The 12,355-nt window shown below is 32.2% G+C and overlaps 1 long non-coding RNA gene across 2 annotated transcripts in view; it reads left to right on the top strand.

The window, feature by feature from the left end:
- The window catches only part of LOC107126749 (uncharacterized), a 96,674-nt gene extending 85,487 nt beyond the window's left edge, over positions 1 to 11,187 (top strand). For both annotated transcript variants that reach the window (XR_001483525.3, XR_010579519.1), the window contains one exon: positions 4,665 to 11,187. This is a non-coding gene — a long non-coding RNA (uncharacterized lncRNA). The remainder of the gene's footprint in view (positions 1 to 4,664) is intronic.
- Positions 11,188 to 12,355: the final 1,168 nt, after the last annotated feature.

Below are 12,355 nucleotides of genomic sequence, written 5' to 3'. Positions count from 1 at the left end.
ATATTATTAAAAGATTTCATACCTAAACTGTCAATAAAATATTTAACAGTTACAAAGCAACTGACTTTTAGCTACAATTGTTTATTGTATCAGGTTTCTCCCAAATATGATTATAATTTCCTAATAACTATGAGATCCTAGTGTCAGAAAGTCTAGTTGTAAACTTCAATATCTCATCAGATATATGCAGAAGGAATTGAAGTAAATTTATCCTTTTAGCTGACTAATATAAATGTATTTGGCTTACTTTTAATAAAATATTAGAAAATATCCACTTGTTTTCTGCTGTTTAGTTGTAAAGATGAATAATTTATTTCTAGAGCACATTTAGGTTGTGTAGCTTATTTACTATTTACTGTATAAACATAAATGAAACCAAAATAGAAAATTAAACAAGGCTTTATCCTGAGCTTTGTGACACTGAGGCTGTCGAAAATAGTGTATGATCTTTAGTGTTCTCTATTAAAAATTGTTTGTCTTATATATTCATATGGATATATTTTACCTTTTTCTCATAAGCATCTGTATGGGGTTAATTGCTAACATAGAGGGCCTACTACTCCAGACACAATTATAAACCTTTTTCTTATCAATTAATTTCATTACTCAGCCAAGGTAGAATTATTATTTCCATGCTACAATAGAGGAAATGGTGCACAGAGAGGTTACATTACTTGCCTAAGGTCACAAAGATTGACAGAGCTAGTAGCCAAACCTAAGCAGCCTAGATACGTAATGTATGTTCTAAACTACTGCAATGCTGCTCCTTACCCAAGTGGACTCTATAATTAATGGTTTATATCTGTACATGAGCAAAAACATGAGTCAAAAACACTCATCATTTTACAGAATCATACTTCAAGTAGGCAAGAATGTACACAACAAAATAATGTCATTCATCTTCCATGAGAAGTAAACAAATACCTTTGTTTGAACTTACCGTTATTCTTTATGTAACAAATATTTTTGTTTCTGGTTTTCTATTATACTTACATTGTTCTATTGCAGAAGAAAATAAATACCACCAACTGAGATGGATCTCTTTTTTCAAGTTGTGCCTATGAATCTAGTAAATATATATTTTGAAATTAATGGGACAGTTTACATGCAATTTCTTCAAAGAGTGACTTTAGCTTGTTAGGAAAGTGGAAATTTTTTAGAAAATTGCTTTTCAAGGAAAAGAATCTTTCATATATTTTTATTACCAAAGAAGGAACTTATAGCACAAATATACATTACTAAGCTTGATATAGCTATAACCTTAAGATCTATTGTATTATAGAATATATAAACATATTAGATACTAGATTTAAGATTATAAAACAAAAATAAGAAACTTAATTTTATTCAAAAGAAAAACTATTTACATTTCATTAGAAATTGATACTCATTAACCTTTTATATATTAAGTTTATGATCCATTACAAGTATAGATTAGGATTTTTTTTTTTTCTGGTCTCCCTTTACAAACTGTAAACCTTTTACAAAAAAAATGAATACATTATTACAAAATTTTCATAGGAAGTTACTCCTAGAAAGCATGCGAATCCTAGGAATGTGAGGCAGTGTGACATCTAGGATAAAAGCAAAGGATTGCATATTTAATTGGTCTGGTTCACATTCCTGGATATTTCACTAAAAAGCATTGTGACTTGTGTGACTCATAGTTTTGTCATCTGCAAGTGATGAATGATTGCAAGAAGCACTTAAAGCCATTATGCCACATGTTCTTCTAAATGATAATAGCTATTTTATTGTTATGAATGTCTGAGGCTAGGGACAGTATAGAAGGCAAGATGGGATTTTTCTCACAATGTCACCTGAGTCCATGGATACTGAATTTAGAAGAAATAACTGATGAGAGATTGTGATTTTGGTCAAAAGTTCCATTCCCCACATTAGATCAGACTTCTGACTTGATGTGCTAGCCTTACATGAATTACGGTATTTTATGGATAATTGTGGAGCACTATCAAATATAACTAACACAACAATGATGGAAATCTGTGCTCTCAGATGTGGCTATTAAGTACTGAAAATGCAGTACTGCAACTTGGCAAATTGAATAGTTTTTATTTGATTTAGTTGTACTAATGGAAATTTAAGTAGCCACCCATGACTAGTGGCTATCACATTGGAGAGAGTAACATTACTGATTTGATTAAAGTTAAACAATGAAAACAGCTAAATGCCAGCGATAATTATGCTACCTAATAGGGGAAGCAACAATGTTATTGGCCTATTTTACAGAAAACTCAGAGAGGTGAGTTCCAAAGTCACAGAGATGGTACATGGGGACTTCACTGGAGACCTCAACTTTGAAGAGCTTCTATGTGGATAGAATATACCAGTCGTATTAGGAAAGATAGCAGAAAATGTGGAAGTCTTCTAACCTAAAATGAAACATGGTGACCAAAAAAACAACAACTCCTAAAATCATAATACTCATATTCTAATGATAGGAGAGAGACAATATGCAAAATAAGTTAAACATATAGCATGAAATATCACTTTGCATATAAAATAAGCTTATATATGAGCATAGGTAATACATATTATATATGTACTATATATATACAACTTCTGTATGAGTGCTGCTTTTATCACACGCTACAACAACAAATGACCCCAGGACTTGGATTAAATTTTCACAGAATCGCAGGAAGTAAGAGGCCTGAAGGATCATTTGTACCAAAGTTTTCATTAAATACTTAAATGTAAATAAAATCCATAAGCATTAATTAACTTACCTGAGGTCACCTAGGAACAGAATTGGAAAGAGAGACATCACTGATTTGAATAAAATTACAGAAAACTCAGAGAGATAATTATTGTTCCAAGGTCACAGAGATGGTACGTGAGGATTTCATTAGCAAACTCCAATTTGACCCCAAAGTCTCTTTCTTTCTCTTCATATGAACTGCTTCCCCAGACACTGAATTCCATAGTTTTAGAGACCACTAGGGGTCAACATCAAATTGTCCCTGTGGAACTGTGAGCCCCTTTAGGTACGGGGCAAACCAAGAATCCACCCACAAGGAGAGATTAGTGAGTTGCTGCACAACAGAGGACAGAACTAAATATTATGAGTTCTGTATCATAACAATGAGTAAAATAATATCAAGCACATTTAACTTAGTACCTAAGTAATTTTAGCTTTTTAGAAATGTTCCTGGATTAAATGAAAACTAATTATTTTCCAGGCAATCTAGAGGAATTAATATCCCTGGAACTGGTATTCTCAAAGTGATAACGATACTTGTTTTAGTTGTAAGAAAGTCTAGCAGTGACATGCTGAACATGGCATTTACTAGCTTGGCAGACAAGGCTGTTTAATTTTCAGGAATTTTTAAGGCTGGTTGACCCACCTTGGTAGCTTGAAATCAGTGATGGTAGCAGAATTTACACCTTGGAAAAGAACAAATGTTACAGATGATGAGCCTTCCCATTCTTGGCAAAGCCAGTTGTTAAACATTTACCAGTATATTACTGACCTTGAGATTCTGTGATTGGTGAAAATTGCCAAAAGCTATCTAATTATCAATGGTAACTGAATTATGAACTTGCTCCAGTTTATAATTTAATTATTTAATTTTTTCTATGGCTCTGTAAATACACTTTTCCACTTTTCCCCTTCTCTATCGAGAAAAATGCTACTTAATATTTGTGAGGGATTTTATTTAACTTCTTCAATTCATAGTCTCTACTCTCTTCTATTGTTTCTTCTAGTCTTATAGTCTCTTGCAATTTTTCATTTATTCCTTTTCCTTTGTTTTCCTGTATGTTAGTCTTCCTTTCCAAATAAGGGAATAATTATCTTCTAATTTATCTTATTATAATTATCTGATACATAGTAAACACTTAATAAGTGAAGGTTGGAAGAATCATAGAAAAAATGAAATACCTACTAAATGTTGGAAACTGTCCTTGGTACGAGGCACATGGCGGTGAATATCAGACTGAGTCCTTGTGGCAGATTGTTTTATTGTTCCCAATTATTTGCCGCCCTCTCTCTAAGAGGAATATAGTCCTCACATATTGTCATATGCCTTGCAAGTACATCCAAGTAGGAATATATCATTTTCTGTTCAATGGACATCAATATTGGCCATGCTATTGACCAGGGCCAGTGGCCTGTAAGCATAAGTCATGCATACCATTGTCAAGAAGAAATTTTAAGAGGCCATGTAGATTTCTACCATTACTCTTTTCTCTCCACCATGAGAGTAAAATGTCTCAGATAGTGGCTGATTCTTCAGTCTAGATTCCAGAATGAAGATTTGTAGAGCAGAGACTCAGGTGACCCACAGTTGATCCATAATGTTAACAAACATACACCTTTGTTTTTAAGCCAGTGAAACTATGGGGTTATATGTTTCAACAAAATGACTGAGTGAAAGCTAACACAGTTCCTGACCTTTTGTGTAGTTTATAGACACAAAAGGAAAGGCATCAAATCTACTGAAACATTTCTTATGTTCGACTTAAGTTTAAATCATAAAGGAATCAACTGGACATGGAAACTTTACACACTGCAAATAAAACAGAATTCAGGTGTCTGAAGAATGCTAGGCATCTGGCCCATATTTCTTATGATATCTCCTCATTCTGGCCAAACTCACAGTTTCTTACATCTGTTTATTTGATGTATTTCTGTTTTTCAGAGACACTTTCTGCAGATGCACGTTACTGAGATGAAGAGGAACATGTAAATTTGAACAACTTGTCACAGTTTAATGTAGTTCAGAAAGTTATATTCCTATTACACTGAGCCATTTTGTACTTCTAAAATACTCGTTTATTTTATAGATTTTGACGTAAGTAGCTTGTTACAGAAAAAAAAAATACATTCTACATATGAAAGAGTCATGGTTTGAGCCTATAGCCCAACTGAATTTCTATGAATAGAGCCTTACAATGAGTCCAGTGTATAAGCAAATATAGGGATAAAACAGCAGGAGGCAATGCATACAACTTCCAGCTAGAAAGAATTTCTATAAGCTTACACCTCATACTCTATCCTCAGAGGCCAATGCACAACTGTTTCCAACAGCATGCTTCTTTGTTCTTTGTTTACCTCTGCATGCCAAGTTTTACATGTAAACTCAAAGCAATTTTTAATATGTTGTGGCCGCACAAAAGAACGCTTGACTTTTATTAAGTTACCTTCCTTATCAGGTAATTTTTTACTGTGTTAGAGTGTTGAAATTTTTAAAAAAGTATAATTATATCCTTGGGAATAAACAAGGAAATAAAATCTGTGTAAAACCAAGCAATAGGAATAAGTACATGGTGGAGGATGATTACAAAATTCAATTTCAGATGTAAATTGAAAGGAAGAGGGTGGTGCCACATATTTTTATCTTACTTGGTTCTCACACAATTTTTAAAATCTTCTGTAAGCATGGGTTTGTAAAGTATTTCCAGAAAAAAATATTTCTTGAGCTCAAGATTTGTGTTTTTTTAATCTCAAGTGTAAAATATCTCATATATTTTATATATACACACTAGTTAGAAAATATTTAATCAGTAACTTTTCTTTTTTCTTTCTTTCTTTTTTTTTTTTGATACAGTTGTGCTCTGTCACCCAGGCTGGAGTGCAGTGGCATGATCTCAGCTCACTGCAACCTCCGCCTCCCAGGTTCAAGCGATTCTCCTGTCTCAGCCTCACGAGTAGCTAGGATTACAGGTGCACATAGCCACGCCTGGCCTTTTTTTTTTTTTTTGTATTTTAGTAGAGACGAGGTTTCACTGTGTTGCCCAGGCTGGTCTTGAATGTCTGAACTCAAGCAATCCACACGCCTCGGCCTCCCAAAGTGCTAGGATTACAGGTGTAAGCCTCCACGCCTGGCCAACTTCTACTTTTTTAAAAAAGAATTTTATGTAATATCTGAAACTTAAAAGAGAATGTATGTAAAATATACGTAAGCTATGAAGTAGATTAATCATGCCTGAGGACAGACTACCCAACATGAACTAATCATCCCAAGATAATGCTGTTCCTACCATGCTGCTCCTGTCTTATCTCACATACCTGTTATCTAAGAAGGTAGTAACGTCCCTAGATTTTGGTCTATAATTTCCGGATCACTAATACTTTACTAAGCACCTCTTACTTATTTTTCAAACCTGTGTTTGAGAGAATGGCATGTGAAAATTTATATATAAAGACTTCATCTTTTTCCATCTTATGCCCTACTTTAATGAAGCAGATTTAACAGATTATTATAATTAAAAATAATACACAGGGCAATGATGATAATGTTGGGGTTCAATGATTGACTATAGAACTGCATTAATTCTCAAAAAACTTTTATGAGCAAAACAAAAATATATATAATTTTATCTTCAATTTAGAATTAACGATATTGATTCTCAAAAATAAGTAACTTTTTCAAGGTCATGCTGATAGTAACATAGACATGTTGACGTCCAAGGTCCCTGAGTAATATTCCGGTTGTGAATGTTAATAAGCTCCCATTATGTGACAGGAACTATGCCTAGGTCTTGTCAACAAGCCACAAAGTACACACAGTTATTACCCCCAATTTTCTGTTGAAGAAATTGAGACGGAGAGAAGTTAAGCAATTCATCTATAACCACGCTTCAAGAAAGTGGCAATACAGATTTTTATGGCAAAGTCTGCAGAACTGCAAAACCCATTCTCGTAACCCTTTAACGTTGTGACTCTTGAGTGATTTTGTCAAGTAGCTACTTTTATAATGTACTAAACATAAATGTGGTAGGACTTCAATGAAGGAGGACTCAATATAGGTTAATGTAATAGAATAATGAAATAGAAAAATTTTCTTCAAGGAGAAAGCATAAGATGTATACATGATGGAAAGATGAGAGGGAATGATAAGTGAAGTAAACAGGTGAAAAGTAGAGCAGCAAAGGTCACAGAAATGAGCAACTTACAGAAGGGAAAACTGTGTAAGTTAGTTATTGGATTTACAATTCAAGAGCCATGGCATCATTAAATGATGAAGTTTGATTAAATTGGAAAATTCTATCCATTACTTACATGTATCACAATCCAAATACTTATTTAGGTAATGTATACATTGGCTTGAAAACTCAACATTAACAACCATGACTTTAGCTTCCCCTTATGTGTGCAGGCTATTTGGATGTAATATGGTGTTTTCTGACCATCTATGTTTGAGTAAATGTTACTGTAAATGTCTTCTTTAGAATTTAGATAACTGGAATGAAGGGGTGTTCTTCAAGCTCATATCTTCCTTAGGAAGTCTCTGATGATAACATGGTCACCATTTCTCAAAATTGTGTTTTATTGATACTCCAAGTTTGAAGATTTAGGCTGGCGGTGATATAAGTTGTACTGTCATAGGGTTAATTAAGCTTAGGCTAGTTACACAAGGCAAAGGATACTACTCTATGCTATGTAATAACATTGGAAATACAGAATACAAAAGTGAGGGGACATATATTGTGGAGGATGAAGACTGGGAAAAAGAAAGGTTTACAATTATCTGGGAATTATTTGGAAAGTTAGGATAAAGGAATAAATTATTACTTTTAAGTAGAAGTGTGAAATAACCCAATCTTTTCATTAGGTAGGACTTTTATCATTAAGGGATTAATATTATAGAGAAATGGAATGTTAAAATCATAAGTTATATTTGTTTTCAAAATCTACAAATTGTATTTATTAATTAAACAATATTTAATAAGTACCTGGTATATGTCAGATAATTCTATGCCATACTGAAAAGGTAATTATAATTCCAGCCCTTGAAAAGTTCATTGCATAGTCAGAAAAACAGACATTAATAAAAAAATATCAGTTTTCAGAGTGTTATTAAAGAGGCTCAAGTTTGTATGTGAACATAAGAAAAGATGGTATTTTACTACTGGAAACTCAAAAAACAACCTCAGTATTTAGTATCTCTTGATGAATTGCAGTCATGCTTTTTGAAATTTCTCACAAAATCATTAGTTGTGTTTTTTTCTAAATATTAATTCACTTATGTTATCAAACTAAGTTTGCAAGGGTCAAATATCAAACCTGTGAAACCAATCATGTTTATAATGATACCATTTATAAAAATTATGCTCAAACTCAGAGTTAAATCATTTAGAAATGTTCAACATAAAGCAATAGGGAATAATTAAAAATGGAAAAAAGACATATTGTCTCACGGGGCAGGGTAGAATATTTGAATAAAAGGAAGCAGAGACACCACAGATGTGTTTGAGCCTCATTCCCTTACTTATGAAGAGGAAGAACTTCTAGGAATGTTATTGACGTAAATGTGAGGATATATTACTTCTGTGAACTCCAGAAAATATTTGCATTTTTTCTGTATATGAAACCTAGGATGTTGTCATGTTACATTATTCTGTGTATTTATCAGCCATTGCCTAATTTATTGGATTGTGACATCAAAAGCCAAATTGAACACATGTGAACTTTTAAAACCCACACTCATAAAAACACATCCTAGTTTGAGAGAGTTGGGAATAGAAAACAGGATTCCTTCTCAGAATTTGTGGTCATGAAGCAAACAGACTCCACTCCCAGAGAGAAAATTAGATATCATTATGAAAAAGTAGGATTTGGCAAATGATTTTTGCAATGCTTTAATAAGCAAAATATTCATTAACAAAACTTTTCTGACCTAGTAATTCATCTGTATAAATAACAGGAGAGGTCCATTATTCTTTTAAGTTATAATAATTGACAAAAGTTATATATATTTGGAGCATATGATATGATATTTTGATATATGTATCCATTGTGGAATGCCTAAATCAAGCTAATTGACATAGGCATTGTCTGACATTTTTCTGTGTTTTTTTTTTTTTTTTTTTTGTGGTAATAATACCTTAAATCTACTCAATTAGTGGCAATTTTCAAGTGTACAGTATAATGTTTCAAATATAGTCACCATGTTCTATAACAGATCTCTTGAACTTATTCCTCTTAACTGAAATTATGTATACTTGGATGACCGTTTTCCCAATCCTCCTACCTCCAAGCCTGGTAATCACCATTCTACTCTCTGCTTCTATGAGTTCAAATTTTAAAAATTCCTCATATAAGTGAGGGATGCATTGTCTTTCTATACCTGATTTATTTCATATTAACATAATACCCTTTAGGTTTACTCACATTGTAAAAATAACCAGATTTCCTTCTTTTTAAAGGCTGAACAGTATTTTATTTTGTATATATACCACATTTTCTTTGTCTATTCATTCATGGATAGACACTGAGATTGATTACAAAGTTTGGGTATTGTATTTAATGCTGCAATAAAAATAGAAACTCAGATATCTCTTCAATATAACGATTTCACTTCCTTTGAATATATATCCAATAGTAGGATTCCCGGATCATATGATAATTCTATTTCTAATTTATTGAAGGACCTCTATACTGTTTTACATAACGGCTGTGCTAATTTACATTCCCACCAACAGTGTGTAAGAGTTCCTTTTAAATCCACATGCTCACTAACACTTGTTATCTTTCGTTTTTTTTATAACAGCCATTGTATCACATGCAAGGTGATATCTCATTATGGTTTTCATTTGTATTTCCCTGATGATTAGCAACGTTGAACACTTCTTCATATATATGTTGGTCACTTGTATTTCTTGTTTTGAGAAATGTTTATTCAGGTCCTTTGCTCATTTTTAACCAGGTTGCGTGCTTCTTACTATTGAGTTGTTTGAGTTCCTTATATATTTTGGATATTAATTCCTTGTCAAATGTATGGTTTGCAAAACTTTCTTGCATTCCGTAGGTTGTCTCTTCACTCTGTTGATTGTATCCTTGGCTGTGCAGAAGTTTTATAGTTTGACGTAATTCCATTTGTCTATTTTTACCTTTGTTTCCCATGCTTTTGGGGCCATATTCAAAAATCATTGTCCACATCAATGCCATGGAGATCTCCTCCTTTGTTTTCTTTGAATAGTTTTTACAGTGTCAGGTCTTACATGTAAGTCTTTAACAATTTTGAGTTGAGTTTTGAATATAGTGTGATATGAGGGTTTCATTTCCTTCTTCTGCATGTATATATCCAGTTCTCCCAACATAATTTGTTGAAGAGACTGTCCTTTCCCCATTGTGTAATCTTGGCATCTTTGTCAAAAATCAATAGACTGTGAAAGTGTGAATTTATTTCTGGACTCTCTGTTCTGTTGCATTTTTCTGTGTGTCTATTTTTATGCCAGTACCATGTTGTTTTGATTACTATAGACTTGTGGCAGATTTTGGAATCAGGTATTGTGATGCCTCTGGCTTTGTTTTTTGTTTTTGTTTTCTCAGGATTGCTTTGTCTATTCACGTCTTTTGTGGTTTTATAAAAGTTTTGGATTTTTTTCCTATTTCTATAAAAAATATCATTGAAATTTAAAAAGGAATTGCATTGAATTTGTAGATAGCTTTGGGTGGTATGGAAACTTTAACAATATTACATATTCGAAACCACAAACAGGATATATCTTTACATTTATATGTGCTTGTTTTTCAATTTCTTTCATCAATGTTTTGATTTTTAGTGTACAGTTTTTTTCACTTCCTTGATTACATTTGTTCTTAAAGTTTGTTAAAGATATTTCAAATGGTATTTTTTTATTTCCTTTTTGGATAGATGGTTGTTAGTGTATAGAAATGCTACTGATTTTGTATGTTGATTTTGTATCCTGAAACCTAATGAAATTATTTGTTGGTTCTGTGAGTTTTTGTGGAGTCTTTAGGATTTTCTAGATATAAAATCATGATGTCTGCAAAGAGAGACAATTTAACTTCTTTATTTCCAGTTTGGATAACTTTAATTTCTTTGTCTTGCCTAATTTCTCTAAGGGGTGCCAGTACTACGTTGAGTAGAAGTAGTAAAAATGGGCATTCTTATCTTGATCTTGATCTTAGAGGAAAATCTTTCAACTTTTTACTGTTAAGTATGGTGTTAGTTGCAGATTTGTCATATACAGCCATTATTGTGTTGAGGTACACTCCTTCTATACTTAATTTGTTGAAAGTTTTTGCTTTTTTAATCATAAAACAATGTTGAAGGTTGTCAAATGCCTTTGTTGCATGTATTGAGATGATAATTTCATTTTTGCCCTTCATTCTGTGTTATATCACTTTTGTTGATTTGTGATATGTTGAGCCATTATTGCATCCCATGGATAAATATCACTTGATTTGATGAATGATCCTTTTAATATACTGTTTAATTGGTTTGCTAGCACTTTGCTGAGGATGTTTGGATCTATGTTTATCAGTGTTGTATATATTTTTTCTTTCTTGTAGAGTCTTTTTCTGGTTTGTGTATCAGGATACTCCTGGCCTCATAAACTAGGTTTAGAGGTATTCTCTACTCTTCAATTTTTTTGGAAGAGTTCGAGAAGGATTATATTGATTTATATTTTAAGTGTTTGGTAGAATTTAGTGGTGAAGCTATCAGGTCCTGGAATTTCCTTTGTTGGAAGATTTTTCATTACTGTTCCAATCTCATTATTCATTATTGTTCCATTCAGGTTTTCTATGTCTTTACAATTAAATCTTGGCAGTGTTCAGAAATGTATCCTTTTTTTTAGGCTTTCCAGTTTGTTAGTGTACAGTTGTTCATAACAATCTCTGATAGTCTTTATATTTCTGTCATATCAGTTTTAATGTACTCTCTTTCATTTTATATTATCAATTTTCATTCTAACAGATTTTTTAAACAGCTTTGAAAAATGTACCCTCAATAAATATTTGTTGATATGTAAACTGAGTTATAATTAATAATGTGAACCTAATCAAAATTATCTCAAGATAGATGAGGTAAAATATTAATAATTCATAAAATAAATTAGTAAATATAGATAAATCAAGTCATACTCTCTTCTATGATACCAGGAGTAACCAGATCAGTTTATTGGTGCTTTCATTTAACATTTTGACTTTTCAAGTATAGCCAACTCAAAAGGTATTTGAAAACTTGAACACTGAAAGTCATTAGATAAATAGTTAAGTGAGTAATTTGGGTATTCTTCCTTGCAGTTTTGAAGGTTATTGATGGTCTTAGACTCTAAGAGTAGGCCCTATTGGCAGGTACATTTGAAACTTCTACTTAGAAAAAACAATTCTTGGCAGAATCAAGTAAAATATAGAGAATGTCATTCATGAAAATCAGTCAAGATTTCACTTATGGAATTTTAAAACTTAAATTTTATAGTTTTATCATGTACTTATTTTTGGTCCTAGGTGCCTTTTAGCTGTTTTTTCCTTTTATAGTCATCAGTTTTTCTCCACTTTCTTATAAATTAGTGCTTCATCTTCAAAGCAGAGTAATAACTGATTTAATATTATTGTGTTATATATATTTGTTATCAC

Source organism: Macaca fascicularis, chromosome 11 (genome assembly GCF_037993035.2).
Source record: "Macaca fascicularis isolate 582-1 chromosome 11, T2T-MFA8v1.1".
In the NCBI taxonomy this organism is placed as follows: Eukaryota; Metazoa; Chordata; class Mammalia; order Primates; family Cercopithecidae; genus Macaca; species Macaca fascicularis.
The sequence above is the reverse complement of the archived record's forward strand: the minus strand, read 5'-3'. Positions and strand labels throughout refer to the sequence as shown.